The sequence below is a fragment of the Pagrus pagrus genome, assembly GCF_965226575.1.
Source record: "Pagrus pagrus genome assembly, chromosome: 18".
NCBI classification, from domain to species: domain Eukaryota; kingdom Metazoa; phylum Chordata; class Actinopteri; order Spariformes; family Sparidae; genus Pagrus; species Pagrus pagrus.
The window spans coordinates 23210331-23224283 of NC_140202.1; the positions used below are offsets into that span (position 1 = coordinate 23210331).

Sequence of the window (13953 nt, forward strand, 5' to 3'; positions counted from 1 at the left end):
TCCTCTCTGAGGGACAACAGTCTTTGCAGCCCTTCTCCCTTGGCCTCTAACATGATTTCTTTTCTTGCTGCAGTGGGCTCATCTCTCTGCACCTACTGGGACAAGAATATATATATAATATAGAGGAAGATTGATTCAGAGAAGGTTAACCTTGTTGTTAACACCCCAATCCTCCACCCAACGCCCCTGCCTGCTGAAGCAACAGTCACTCTTGCACCTGCTTGCCACGCAGGAGTACAGATACGCAAGTGAACAGCAGGGACGTAAATTAATGTAAAGCATGGAGCAGGAGTTCAAAACCTTTGTTTTTGGCAAGCAGCCCTGTGTTAAGGCCAGAAAACTCCTCTGACCTCAATAACTGTGGAGGGAAAATGTTTAGGTTGAGACTTCATGCAGAGTTTTAATCCTCCAGAGGACAGAAATGAGACCGCTCTCGTAAGGCGGTCAATGGAAATTCATTGGCAAGCCGCGTGACGTTTTATAGCGGTGCTATGAAGCCCAAAGGCCACTGGAAGAGTCATTTCTGTATAATTATGAATTTATCAAGGGACCCATTTCAACATCAGAAGACACTACATTGGTTGGCAGCCCTAAGGTTGGGAAACTGTGATGTACTGTAGAGAATTGCAGTGTAAAACCCAGCTGTAGGCCTGATATGTATGTGTACTGTGGAGCGTGTACGGGAGCATTGTGTGTACAGGACCGCAGGCTGTGAATAGTGATCATAATTTCATGGTGTGTTTTCAAGTGTTTGTGTCAGTGTGTTTTAACGTGTGTGCCTGCATTATGTGTGTGTATTTGTAGCCATTAAATGTCACAGAAGTTGAAGTCTCTGGCTGGCACACACACACACACACACACAAATACAAACACACACACAGATAGTCTCACAGCCCCCTCCAGAGAAAATCCATGTCCCTGACTATTTTTAGAAGTGCATGCCTCCTCCCTATGCCATCCACTTCTCAATCAGTGATGTCTCTCTTTCTGTCTCTGCAGCAAATGCACCCCCCACTGCTTAGCAATCACACGTACAGATATACACTTTGACACAGTTCTTGTGAGGACGATAATACATTTCCTAACAGGGGTTTGCCTGTGACCACCACATTTTGAATTGTCGTTATGTGGTATGTCTACTTCAGCCACCAGCTGAGGTCTATGGAGGCAAAACTATAAAAAGATTCGAGAAATTTCTGAAAAAATAAAGAAATACTGTGTAGTTTGGTGCACAGCAGTGTGTTTTCCAATCAGCTTAATGGGTGAGATTGTATTGAATGCTGAGCTGAAATCAACAAGCAGCATTCTGATGTAGCTGTTGTCATTTTTAAGGTGGCTGAAGACTGAGTGGAGGGCAGTGGATCTGTTGGTTCTGAGGCTGGGATTTTGCCTTTGATGGGCTTTTGCTGATAAACAAATTCTGTGTAGTTACATTTTTGTTGTGTCATTTTGTTTGTCAAACAACTCAAGACAGTTTGAGCGCTATATGAACATCGTTGTTTATAAAGTCATGGGTGTACTGTGTGAACAGGAGGGGGCTGAGCACACGGCCCTGCGTGCCTCCGGTGTTGAACATAAAAGTAGAAGAGGTGCGACTGCCATATGAACCGTCTGGGGTCTGTTTGTGAGGATGTTCTGATCTCTGTCCTGTCGCTGCTCCCTGTTGGACATTTTCAGTAGTGAAAAATTGTGAATTTTTACAATCAGTGTATTGAATGCGGAGCTGAAATCAAACAGCGTTTTCATGTCGCTGTTATTTTTAAGGTGTGTGAAGACTGAGTGGAGGGCAGTGGATATGGCATCCTCTGTGGATCTGTTGGTTCTGAATTCATACTGGTGAGGGTCCAGGCTGGCAGGGATGTTGTGTTTGGACTTTGGTTGATGTCAGGCATCCATGTCTGTTAATATTATTGTAAATAGCACATAATTGCTATTTACAAGAACAGTCAAATAGCCCTTCGAGTAAGTACCGGACCAAATATCTGAAGTGATATCAGGCAATATCATTTCAAAATGTGCTCACTCTCAAGGTCTAAATGGTCTTCACAAAGAACTAAAAGCACACATGCAAACACATACAGGAACACACCCTCCCCCACATCTGCCCCTTCCACTGTAACTGTAAAAGTGGTGACATCCACAGACTGCACAAAAAGACATAATGCACAAGAAACATTTGCATCAACTCACACTCATGAATGTGCTCTCTGTTGCTTGATTAGAGATTCACTCAGGCGTGACCCTGTTTTTTCATTTCCCTCCTCCATCACTGTCTGCAAATGCAGAAATAATAGAAGCATGTGTAGTAACACCAATGTGAGGGCAGATCAGAAGAGCTGCATAATGTTTGAAATGTGCTGTGGTTAGTCAGCAGCTCATGTCCTGTAAAGAGAAAAATACTTTTTTTACCATGATAAGGTGGCTGAGTGATTACAGTGGCGTCCTTTAACTTATATTTTCACAGATTTCTGGCTCTTTGCTTTGTTTTTCTAGACTCTTTGTGACATCGGGACTACTTGCAGGGCTAGTTCGTGACCTGTATCTACTTAAGTTCAGAGTTAACATACTTAGACATGGACCATGCTAGCATTTCCTCCTCGGTCTTGCACATAATTTCCTTCCATAAATATAGAGGATCTTTTGTTATTCTGAATTATGATCCGTGTCTTCTTGCAGCAGGAAAGCATCACTTTTGGGTTTGTGCGGACGTGCAATCTGGTTGACAACCTATTTTTTTTAAAAATCTGTCTATTTTTTTATGAAAATTGGCAACACACAAAACAATGTGCTTTGCAGAAAAAACCTCTTAAGTGTCCTTGAGCGACTCATCACTTCACTTGCAGTGTTTCTCTGTAGCTGACTGTGCTGTCCTCCCTGGAGAGGAGGTGAAAAGACTATTTCTGCACAGGCATCAATAATGTATCACATTTAGCCCCTCTGGACAGTATCATGACCTTTCTGTTTGCATTGTAAATTATGATTTCTGCGGTGGAGGTCAAATATCCTGGTACAGTAATGTTTTATAGACAGTTATGGTCACTTTCAATGGCACATTTGGGGGCCAGAGTGATGAATGAGACAACATGTTACCTTTTAACTGGGCTGACAACCGTGATGCTGACCACAACAGTGTGGAGAAGTGATTCTCAATCACGTGGACTTGAGGCTCAATAGCCTGCTCATTGATATTCCAACCAAACACTACAGCAGCTCATTTAACTCATTACCACACCTTCAACCAGAAAAAAGTAATTAATTAGTGAAATCAGCCACTGTACCATTTACGTGGAGTGAAAAACTGCAACTTCTACAGCCATGGTGTTACATAGAGTAGAGCATTTCTCTATCTTTACATAAAAAGCATATCATGAATTAAAGCCATGAAACTAGCTGATAGCACTTCAAGGCTAATAAATGGTGCGAATATGTTAGAATTATTAGGACAGCGTGACATCTATAGGGTATATGATCCAGAAATCAAGCAGAAGCTTCTATACTTAAGACCTGAAGCTACATATAAAGTTTAATTCAGTCTTTTGTTAGAAACGAAGAAGAAATAAACTTCTGAAAAGTCTGAAAAGATATATCCATAGTGCAACACTATGCATGCCTTCCAGGAATATCTGTCCGTTAAGCCATATTTAAATGATTATGGCGTCTGGCCCCCGATGGCGTATTCAAGTATAACAGCTCGAAAACCATTTTGCCTTCCAACAAGATCTGGCAACATGTCATACAAACTTGTTCTTGAAATACTAAACTCCTATGTTCAAAGTTATTTACTGAAAACAGATCGCACCCTAACATCTAATCTTTAGCACCCAAAACTTAGGTGACGTGACATGTAGAGGGAGCCGAAGACACGCCCCTTTTGCCCCTCATCGGACCTTATTTTGAAGAAAAAAAATATATGTGTGGTAGCAAATGGAGAGAGACAAATAACTTTTTGATCCCATTTGAATTGTGTCATGAAGTACACATAGAATATATAACGCGACTGTTGACTACACAGCTAACAGTCGTGTTAGTGACAGAGCTGCTCCTGTAACTTAGCTTGCTTGAAAAACTGATGAACTCTCCTTTCACATAACTGCAGCCGTCAATATGACCAGATTTATTGTGATTTTCGTCTGCTGTCTGTGCCAAGTTGGCGGCTGTGTTGGTGTCCGTGACGTATGTTGCGTGATATGATGTAGTTCACTGAGCGGTTCAACACAAAACTAGACGGCGTTTTACTTTAATTGGGACGAGCAGACTTTATTGACTTGGAAAATTATGGCACAAGTCATGGCACAACTCAAAATTGTATTTGTGTCACGCCATTGACACCCAGTACATCTGCGCTCCATGGCACTGTCCATCAGCTAGTTATGTAAACAGGAAATCACTTTAGCATGACGAGCTGCAGCATAACTGCCAAAAAGATAGAGCTCTTGGTCAAACTAACAGCCACTGCCAGCTTTCTATTTCTGGAGCTTTAACAGTTTGCTTTGTTTCTATACATGACAAGAGAGGTTATGTTTGATCATTGCACTGCATCTCATCTCGAAGGTTTACTGTTCCCCGATGCAAAGAGAAGCTTGTCGTTCACCCAAGTCATTCATATACAGTATGATGGTGTTCGTCACTTGGCTGCAGGCGCTTTCACTTGGCCGGCTCCGGCTCTCTAAGCTGTCACAGACCAATGCCTGATACCCAGAATAGCCCTTGTGCATTTCTTGCCCTCAGCCCAACCGTTGCCTTCACCCCCACCAGGGTTATACTCCAGCTTTCTTTCTGGAGGCCCGACTGCATCCTCTATTACTTCCCTCTCTTCCTCCTCACCCTCCCTTGTCGCCCCCTATCAGACACTTCATCTCTGAGTGTTTTATTGCATTGTGTCCTTGTAGAGGAGGACCTTTGGGCTGGCTCCAGACATCCAAAAAAATATAGCTCACTTTTTCTTTTTTTTTTTACCCCCTCTTGCTCGCCTTGCTCTTGGCTCAGAAAAAATATGGAGCATGGCTGTCTGTTTTTTCAATCGCTTCCCCCGTCCTCTCCCGTACCTTTGAGTGTCCTCTCCCTTTTTCATCTTCTCCTTTTGTCTTTTTCTCCTTCAGCACTGGCAGTCGGTATGTTTTTTATGGAGACTGTGTTGCAAGGGTGCATGACAAGTGAAACCGACCGACTGTGCTCCTCCCCCCCCGTATCCAGGCCTCTCTGTTCAGATCAGTGACAGTCTCTTGCCTCTCTAGAAAGTACATTTTATTCTCAGCCATGTCCCCCATGTCTTTAGTATTACTGGTTTCACAGAGCTCTCCGTGTCTCTATTTTCCGTCCAAAATTCCTACTCTGGTCTTCTGTTTCCAATTGTATTGGAAAATAGCTGTTATCATATGAATCAACCTATCATTTCAGATGGGGGGTGTTTGCCCTAAAGCAAGATTGAAGCCAAGGGAATCACACAAAAGTCAGGCAGAGCGGCAAACTAACAGTTATTTTCATTAAGGATTATTCTGCTGAGTAGTTATTGGTCATTTGTCAATGAAATGCCATAGAAAAGTAGAAATGCTTGTCTAATTTCCCGCAGCCAAAAGCCTGGTCAGTGGACCTTCATTTCTAAGTTCGACACTTCTTGAAGCATCCCTCTAGTGCTGCAGTAAAGGGCAAGAACAGCCTGAATCGGAGGGTAGAGTAGAGTTTTAGGATGGGTTTGTGTCCCGTTTGTGACCAAGAGTCATTTACTTTTGATTTATATTACCTAAGTAAGTTTACGTACCTTACGTGATGTGAGTTACGTCACTTCTGTAACCTATGTTGGGAGTCTGAATCAATGTAGTTATTTCAACACATATGACCTTTTTACTAAACATAACCGAACTGCGACCACTTGGCAGTCCAAAAGTCATAATAAGTTGTAATTTTAAAAGTCTAACTAGACGTTGCATATTACAAATTATGGCAACTTTGACCGCGGGGCCCTTCCCGTGCAAAACTGATGCCAGAGGAGTGGGTAGAGCATTATAGTGTGAAGCTTAAGGCCACAGACCAAGCTGCCGTGTTTGGCATATCATATATGGCATATAATTGGCATCATATCTGGCAAAAGAGAAGAAGCTCGAAACAGTCGATCTACTGGTCAATTAATAGTTGCTGTTGTAAATTGGGCATAAGGTTTCAATTTATTTGCAAAATAAAACAGTTTTTCTGTCAATCAACAGATCATTTAATAAGTCATCGTTACAGCACAACACAAAAAACAATCAGTTGGGTGATGTGATCACGATTAAACAGGTTTTTTCTGATCCACATCAGGATACAGACTCGTGACTGCAGGTGACAGCTCTCTGCAGGACCTGAGGGCTTTATCCTCTGCACCCCTTTGTTGTTCACTGTGTTATCCTTCTTTGGGGTAAAGGGGATGTCCCTTTTGGACAAGGAGAGACTCACAGTTGCAGCACAAAGGCAGCACCTGCACTTCCTTTCTCTGGTGATATTGGCGTGTTTGGACAATGGTTTTAAGGGTTGAAGTAATCTGACAGGACACAGGAAGCGAGCTGCCACCGTGTGATCTCCTCGGTCGTCCCTTCCTGCACCTGCATCGGCCGCTGAGCTCTGTGTGTGCGTGTGCGTGCGTGGGTTTGTCAGAGGAGCGTGCGGATGAAGTAATAGACTGTGTGTGTCAGCAGACGGAGGTAAACCTGTTAGGACACTTTATTCCCTCCAGGGACAGTTTTATTGTGCTGCTTTGGTTCGGAATAGAAATGAATGGAAAAGGTTGAAGTTTTAAGGAAAGTGGTCGTGTGTCACGCGTCGCATTTAGAGAGAGCGAACCCAGGCTGGTGAAAGGGGTTTTGTATCCATGACAACAAGAAAGAGAGAGAGAGAGAGTGGTGAATGGGTGCGTTAGATATTCGACCGGAGAATGTGAGAGATCCAGATCAGGGGGGTATCTTGTCACTGAGGGGCGCATTCGATCATCCTCGTCCTCTCTTAAATGTGACGCACGCTGTAATCTGACCAGCTGCCCACTAGGTAAGCTAAATGAGAGATTTACTGTTCCCTCAGAGATGAATGCAGGTCATGTAAGACCACGGGGATGTGTAGAAGAAGAAGGTAAGGCAGCTGAGGAGTGACAGCTGCAGCCCTGCCTTGGAATTCGGATAATTTGACTCCTGGTCCAGCTTCGTGACTACCCATGATTCCTCTTAGCAACAGTATTAATAAACCTGGCCGGGTGCTCGCTGTGAGCCCTCATCGTGAGTCACATGTCTGCGCCTCTCACCGTGAGGCTTCACCTTTCCATCTGGTTTTGTGTATATTTATGTGCCAGTGTTGTATCCACTGTCCTCTAACTCATATTGTAAAGTCGTACGCTACTATATTGATCAGTGTGTTGCCGTGACCCCTCACCCTTCCTCCAGAGTCAACTACAGCCCTGCGTCCCCTGAGATTGTAGCGATTTAGGGGTCGATTGTTCAGTCTGAAGGCTGAACACGCTGCTTTTTTTTTGGTGTTGACAGTAAATAATAGTGGACGAGGTGAATGTGTCACCAACCAGTGGTTTCTAACTGGTTGTTTTGAAGCAGACAGACTGTATTTATGGTCGCTTTTTTGGGAGCCGAGATGAGAGGCATCCCGCGTGGAGCTCAGTGTGGGGCTGCAACTAATGATCGTTTTCATTATCAGCTGTCAGAAATGAGTCAAAAGTGCCAATCACGATTTTCCTAATGTGAATCTTTTAATAGCTTTTGTCCAAGCAAACCATCCCAGTGTGCCCATTATGTCTTATATAATGCTCGTTCAATTGTTGTTGAAAGGTGCTTGCAGAGGAATTACATCAGCCCTTCATGATTTACTCCCTCTGCGTCCTCGTGTTTTGGTATCAAAACGGGAAGTTCGTGTAGTGTTCCTCATACTGTATCTAGTGAGGCAGAAAGTAAGTGAAGCACATCTGACTTTCATGCAGGGGATCTTCAATTTACATTTGCATTTTAATACCCGTGACCGCAATCTGTTCTTAAAGGAACAGTTCAACAAAAAATGCAAAATTCAGTCATTTCCTTACCCCCACGATGGACAGACAGTCAGGAAAACAACCATGTGTTTCCTTTTCTGCTTTTTAACAGTTGCAATAAAGGGAACGTCAAGAATCATGTAGAAGTAACATCTGGACTCTTAATTAAGGACTCAAGGAGCTAAATATTTATAAAGAACAATAAAACATTAAATAATCTGAACATGAATCATTCAAATTCATGTCAGAAAGTTGCAGCCTGACCTTAAATCAACTCCACTTTGGTATTTAGTTAAATTAATGTTAATGTCACTAATGAATCATCGCTAACAGCAGCTCTATGTCTGTGTCTTTGTCTTCTTATTTCTAAACCATCCCGTCTGCCGTCTGATCTGATTGGACGGTTGATACAAACCAGGAGTGATTGTTTGTTCTCTCTCAGAAATAAAACTTCTGAAACTGTTTCCATTGTGAGCGGCTCGAGGACTCTTCAGCAGGGAGGATGCTCCCGCCAAAACACTCACATCAGATCTCGAACATTGGTAAATTTGTGATCACACATCTCTCACTTTCTCTCTCTGGGTTGCACACATGCATTATTCAAACAGCATCTGGCGCCGTTGCACCAACTTTTTTTTTTTTGCCTTAAACATCTCACAATCACAGCTTTTTGCATCTGGCTCAAGCTCCTGCCCAGTGAATCTGCAAGTGGCCAAGCGGAGAGTTTTGTGTGATTGCGTGACTCATTTTTGTTTTGCTTTATGTAATATTGATGCCGGTCGGGCGCCACTTCGACAGGGAATCTTACTTCCTTGTTTTAGCTGTCAGTTGGTCAAGTACGCTTTGATTTGTGAGCCTCGCTGGATGAAATTAAGTAAAGCAGACGTGGAGAGAAAGGAGACGGGGATGAGAGGGAGAGGGGGGCTTGTTGGTGTGGAATATTAAATCTGATGTGGGTTTGTCATCTGATTGGCAAGAAATCATTGACAAATGTGTTTACTGGCTTTTTTCTGTGATTGCTGGGGAAAAGCAATAATCAGGACTATAATGAGCGAGGCACATAATCCCTGCGCTTGGTGACAGAAAGCAGGCCTGCTTAATTAAGGCACTGATTTCCCACGAGGCACTGGAGCCTTTTTTTTTTTTCCCTTGTCCTCTTCCCGTCTTTATTGGCTTGACTTTATTTGGGATTTTGAGTGGAGGCGTCGCCACGATCTGACCAGGCTGCAATGGTGGAGGAGGATTCTCGATATAGTTTTATGTCACATTTTCTCTTCCATCATTCACGTCCTGGCCTGTGTTTACTTCTCGCAAAGATGCAGGTGATGTTTTCTACTGAAACTTTTGAGGAACTGAACTCCTCGCAGTCCCGTGAAGACCTCCGTACCGCGGTGAAGTGAAAGTAATGCGCGCTGCTCAAAAACCCTGCTCCAGTCCCTCCACATGGTTAAATGCAGTGTTGCGTGAGGGTGAAAAGCACTCAGTAGATTAAGGGAAGAGATGAAGGCAGAGGAAACCTTCAAGAGAATTTGGAAAGGTTGTGTTTAGTTCAAACCAGAAAGCCCAGGGCTCGGGTCGGTGGCAGCAGGTGTTTTTCTACAGAGGACCAGAGAGAGAAAAGAAAGGTCGTATTTAATTGCAGCACTTTTAGCTGCTGCTCCTGCTCTAGCCTGGAGTACTTAAGTCCTCCTGGTTTTTGTGAAAATCTGCGCATAAAGGAGAAGCTTTGCAGAGTAAAAGCCGAGCGATTTCAGGGTCGCCAACAGAGAAGATTTTTGAAGTGGAGAATGGATATAACACGTATCACATATCACTTCCTCTGATGTGTTACTCCACCACAGTGGTTTCACACTTCTCGCGGTTACACAGTGTTATTTAGTGTTTGTGGAGAGAAAGCCAGAGAGGAGACCAAAACAGTAAATCTTGCTGTCGAAGAAAGAGGCATCGCAAAACAGAGAGGAGGCGGGCAGCTAAAGCAAATTTCAGCCGCAGTGTGGTTTTTGGCTGCCGAACAGAGGCAGAAAGAGACACTCTGCATCTGCCCCTCCACCTCTCTGCACCACCTCCACTTTCATGTCTCGCTCCCTTCACTGTTCTTTCCCCTCCTCCGTCTGCTCTGGACTCGGGGAAGGCAGAGGCCGAGCTGGCTGCAGGCGGCCCAGTGCAGCGGAGGTGTGAACCCTCTAATCGGCTGTCATTACCCAGTGGCACTTCCCACACCAAGACTCAACTTAAGGGTGCCGTGTCTAACATGTTAGCTTCAGTAAATCATTATCACGTTAAGTTTGACACATGAGTGTAATTCGGTTTAACAGATGAGAACACTGGTGAGAAGACTGACAGGGAGGGGGGTAACTTTATCTAGGACTAGGAGATAATATGGCTGGCTTAGCTTAGCATAAAGACTGGAAGCAGGGGGAAACAGTTAGCCTGGCTCGGTGGTGCCATTGCAGGCCACAAGACTGCCAAACGGGCAACCACAGCTCAAGTCTGTGTTCTGGCATGTGTAAGCGTGACACCATTAGATATTTTTAAGGAAACCTCGGGGCATTTCCTGCCACGTTTGTGGTAAAGTTGCAACATAAAGAAACATACAGCTTGAATTTATCCGTGGCTTAGCAGAAACATACTTGTCGAACATTTATTCTGGCTATTGGGTTGTCCAAGTTGTTGCTTTTGAGCTGTCTTGTCATTCTTGTCTTGTCGAAGAAAAAGAAGACACTGTAGTCGTTATAGGAAGAGGATAAGAGAAAATAAATCAGTCTTCCTCATGTTTTTTACCGTTTCTGTGGTTGAAAGACGGTCAGCAGAAATTCCACCTCACCCACAAACACACAATCGCTGGTTATGTGCTGTATTACATGTATATCTCTATCTTTATTCAAAGTTGACCCCTTTTTTTGATTCACATCAGACAAAAATGACAAATTTTGGCACACACTCAACTGCTTAAAAATTCTGTTCACACACAAACAGATACACCTTCATACGCTCACAAGCCGCCCGTAATCACTCACAAACACATGGAGCAGTGCGTGGGGAACATTAAGCAACATTTGCATGTGTCTATGACAAACATCAATAATTCATACGTGTATACCAACATCTGGCATCGGCCGCTGTGGAAGCTGCAGAAAGCCACTCTGAGTGAAGCGGGAGTGTGTATGTGTGTGAGAGAGTGTGTGTGTGACGGGGATACAATCAAACACCTGCTGTTCACACAAACACAAATCACAGTGCAGTGTTTACAGGGACTGTCCTGCTGCCGGTGCAGTGGATGGTGGCGTAATATGAATGGTTTCACCTTAGTGTGTTGACAGAAAAGACACAGAGGGTGTGACAGTGCGTGGCGGCCGGCGTGCCCGCATACGCTCACACTGACTCACAGGTATATCCATGCAGGCTCACGCGTCTCCACTGCGCTGTTTTTATTTACGGCGTCGTGATCGGTTCTTATTTTTTTATTTAGCTTTGTGCCGGAGCTGCTATCGGAGGCGTAACAGACACTTTCTGCGGCGAAAATTGTGAAAATGGCAACAGAGGGGGGTTACAAACTGAGTGATATGTCATTAGTGCCCTCTAATCTGTTGTTTTAGCTAAATTGGTATCACTTAAAGGAGCTATATGTAAGAATTTTAGTGTAAAACATGCAAAAATTGCAAAGAAACAACAGTTTTGACATGTGTATTGGAGAGGTGTCTACAGAAATTAGCATGCTAGCCCTTATATCCTGGTGACTTGGCTGACATGGATGTGTTTATGTATCAGATAAAGTGTTCTCTAGACTCATTTTTAACACTTATGTACTCAAATAGGTACAGCAAATCAAACGTCTACAGTGTTAAGCAAACATGATAAGCACTTGTGTCACGTCATAGCATTTTTTCTCTGCAGTTTGTCAAAATTACAGAAACGCTGTCATTTCCAGAGCAGCTCCTTGCTGTGTACCATGAGGACTAATTACAGGTGGCTCGGTCTTGTCGAAGTGGAACACCATGGTGTAAAATGCATTTGACAAGTTAATTTATGTTGTTAAGCTCCAGAGAAATATCACACAAAGGTGCAATATGAAGATAAACTGTTTCCATGGACGCCAACATGCCTGTTGATTATATCATGATGATATTATTATTGATTTAGAGAAGTCCCCTGTTAAATTAGGGCCACATTTTAACAGAGCCAGAGAATCAGATCTAATTCTAATAGTGTTTCAAAAGTGTTAATATGCCTTTAGATATCGTTACTATATTGAGCTAGTAAGCAGGAAACTGCTCCAGGATCCCAGAGCTGTGTCAACTGGTTTGTGCTAATGTATGAAGGAAGGTCGGGTGAAGTTTTGTAGTCCACGAAACGTTTTGTTGCGTTGCAGCGTTCTCCTTTAAAGCTGCTCTAGTCAATATTTTTATATCAACAATGGTAACTGGGTTTAATGTGACATGGATCCTTCATAGTAACAAACCCACACAGGATTATCAATAGATGATGTAGTTCTCCTCAGCTCTACGTAGCTCTTTTAGCATCTTTCAGCTCATTGTTTTGGTTTTACGGCCCATAACTTTACTGTTATGGTTCAGTCTCACCAGCATTGTTTCACAACCAAGTTAGCGGCTAGCTGGTGAACATAGTGGAGCATTAAGCAGCTAAAGAGCAGAATATGTGTATTTATATTTAGCAGAGACTCAAAGCATGACTAAAAGGAGAAAGAAAATTGCACTTATGGACACAAACACGACTCTAAATATATGCTAATATTACTCTGCATCTGCTGGATGTTCGCCATAGGTGATTATATGTCAATGTTTTGTTTACAGTTTGAAAAAATTGATTATTGCAGGTTTAAAGAGGGTGTGTGACAAAATGTAGTTTCATGACCTCCATTGGTTTCGTGTTTATTTTCCAAAATTACCGTGTTTAATCAAATTACCACACGGCTAAGGTAAGAAAGTGGAGGGAACAGCCAGTTTTAGATCCCACTTGTCCATTAGACTCCAGTGCTTCCTCTTCTCATTCCTGATGGCAGCAGACATCTCGCCGAGCAATCTGAGGGAAAGCCCTGCCGGTGGGATCTGAAGAGAGAGATAGATTGTTCTGCCGTGTGTGGTGTGCTAACGGGATCTCAGAAAAAGTCGACTCCCCCCTGGGCGAGCAGGATTCACATGCCAGAGAACAGGATTTAGCCATCGAAATACATTTTAATTCCTCTGGAGATACTGGGATTAATACTTATATACATGGTGCGTGCAGTGCGAGTGTGTTTAAAAAAAATCCGTATTTGAGTTTGTGTGGGTGTATGAGAGCCAGGGTTTGTGTGTGTGTGTCAGTGCTTTGACTGACACAAACCTCGCTATATGTCACGGTGCTGGAAGTACATCAGCGGGATGTCAGGGAAAGAGCTGCTTTTTGACTCGATACATGATACATGAGCAGCTATCTATAATGAATGCCTCCGTGCCACTTATCTTATTAGCTCGGCTCCCTCTTCACAAATACATGCTCCCCAAATAAAACGCGTAAGAAATGGTACTTTTGCTCGGATGAAGCAGGAAAGCATCCTCCCATGAGATGTCAGACGCATAATAAAGTCTGTCATCCCTATTTCAGGGCTAGCTGCGGCACGCTCGACTATTGTTGACTCGCCTGCTGCTTTCTGAGGCCTGAGAGAGCGGATGCAGGCTCTTCTTGAGCTTTGTTGTCGTTTGCATGAGTCCAATTGAATTCAGAGCTATTCCTCAAGGAGCTCCCGCTACAATGGAGCGAGGCACGGAGACATCTGGGTACCTACTGACCACTTAACTGCCTGCACTCGTCAATAACTCTTTAAAAAGATCAATTAGGGCGATCAGTGGCGAGAACGCCGCCGGGGCCGAGGTGCCATATTGAGCTGTTTTCTGTCAGATGATGTCACACGCAGCTCTCTCCCAGAGAAGGCGCCTCACCCCTCCAGACATTTGACTTCA

At 43.6% G+C, this 13953-nt stretch overlaps 1 protein-coding gene across 2 annotated transcripts in view; it reads left to right on the forward strand.

Annotated features, from left to right (window-relative positions):
- Positions 1 to 13953, forward strand: part of slc8a3 (solute carrier family 8 member 3) — a 99607-nt gene that overhangs the window by 52224 nt on the left and 33430 nt on the right. The gene's annotated exons all lie outside the window — the stretch shown is intronic.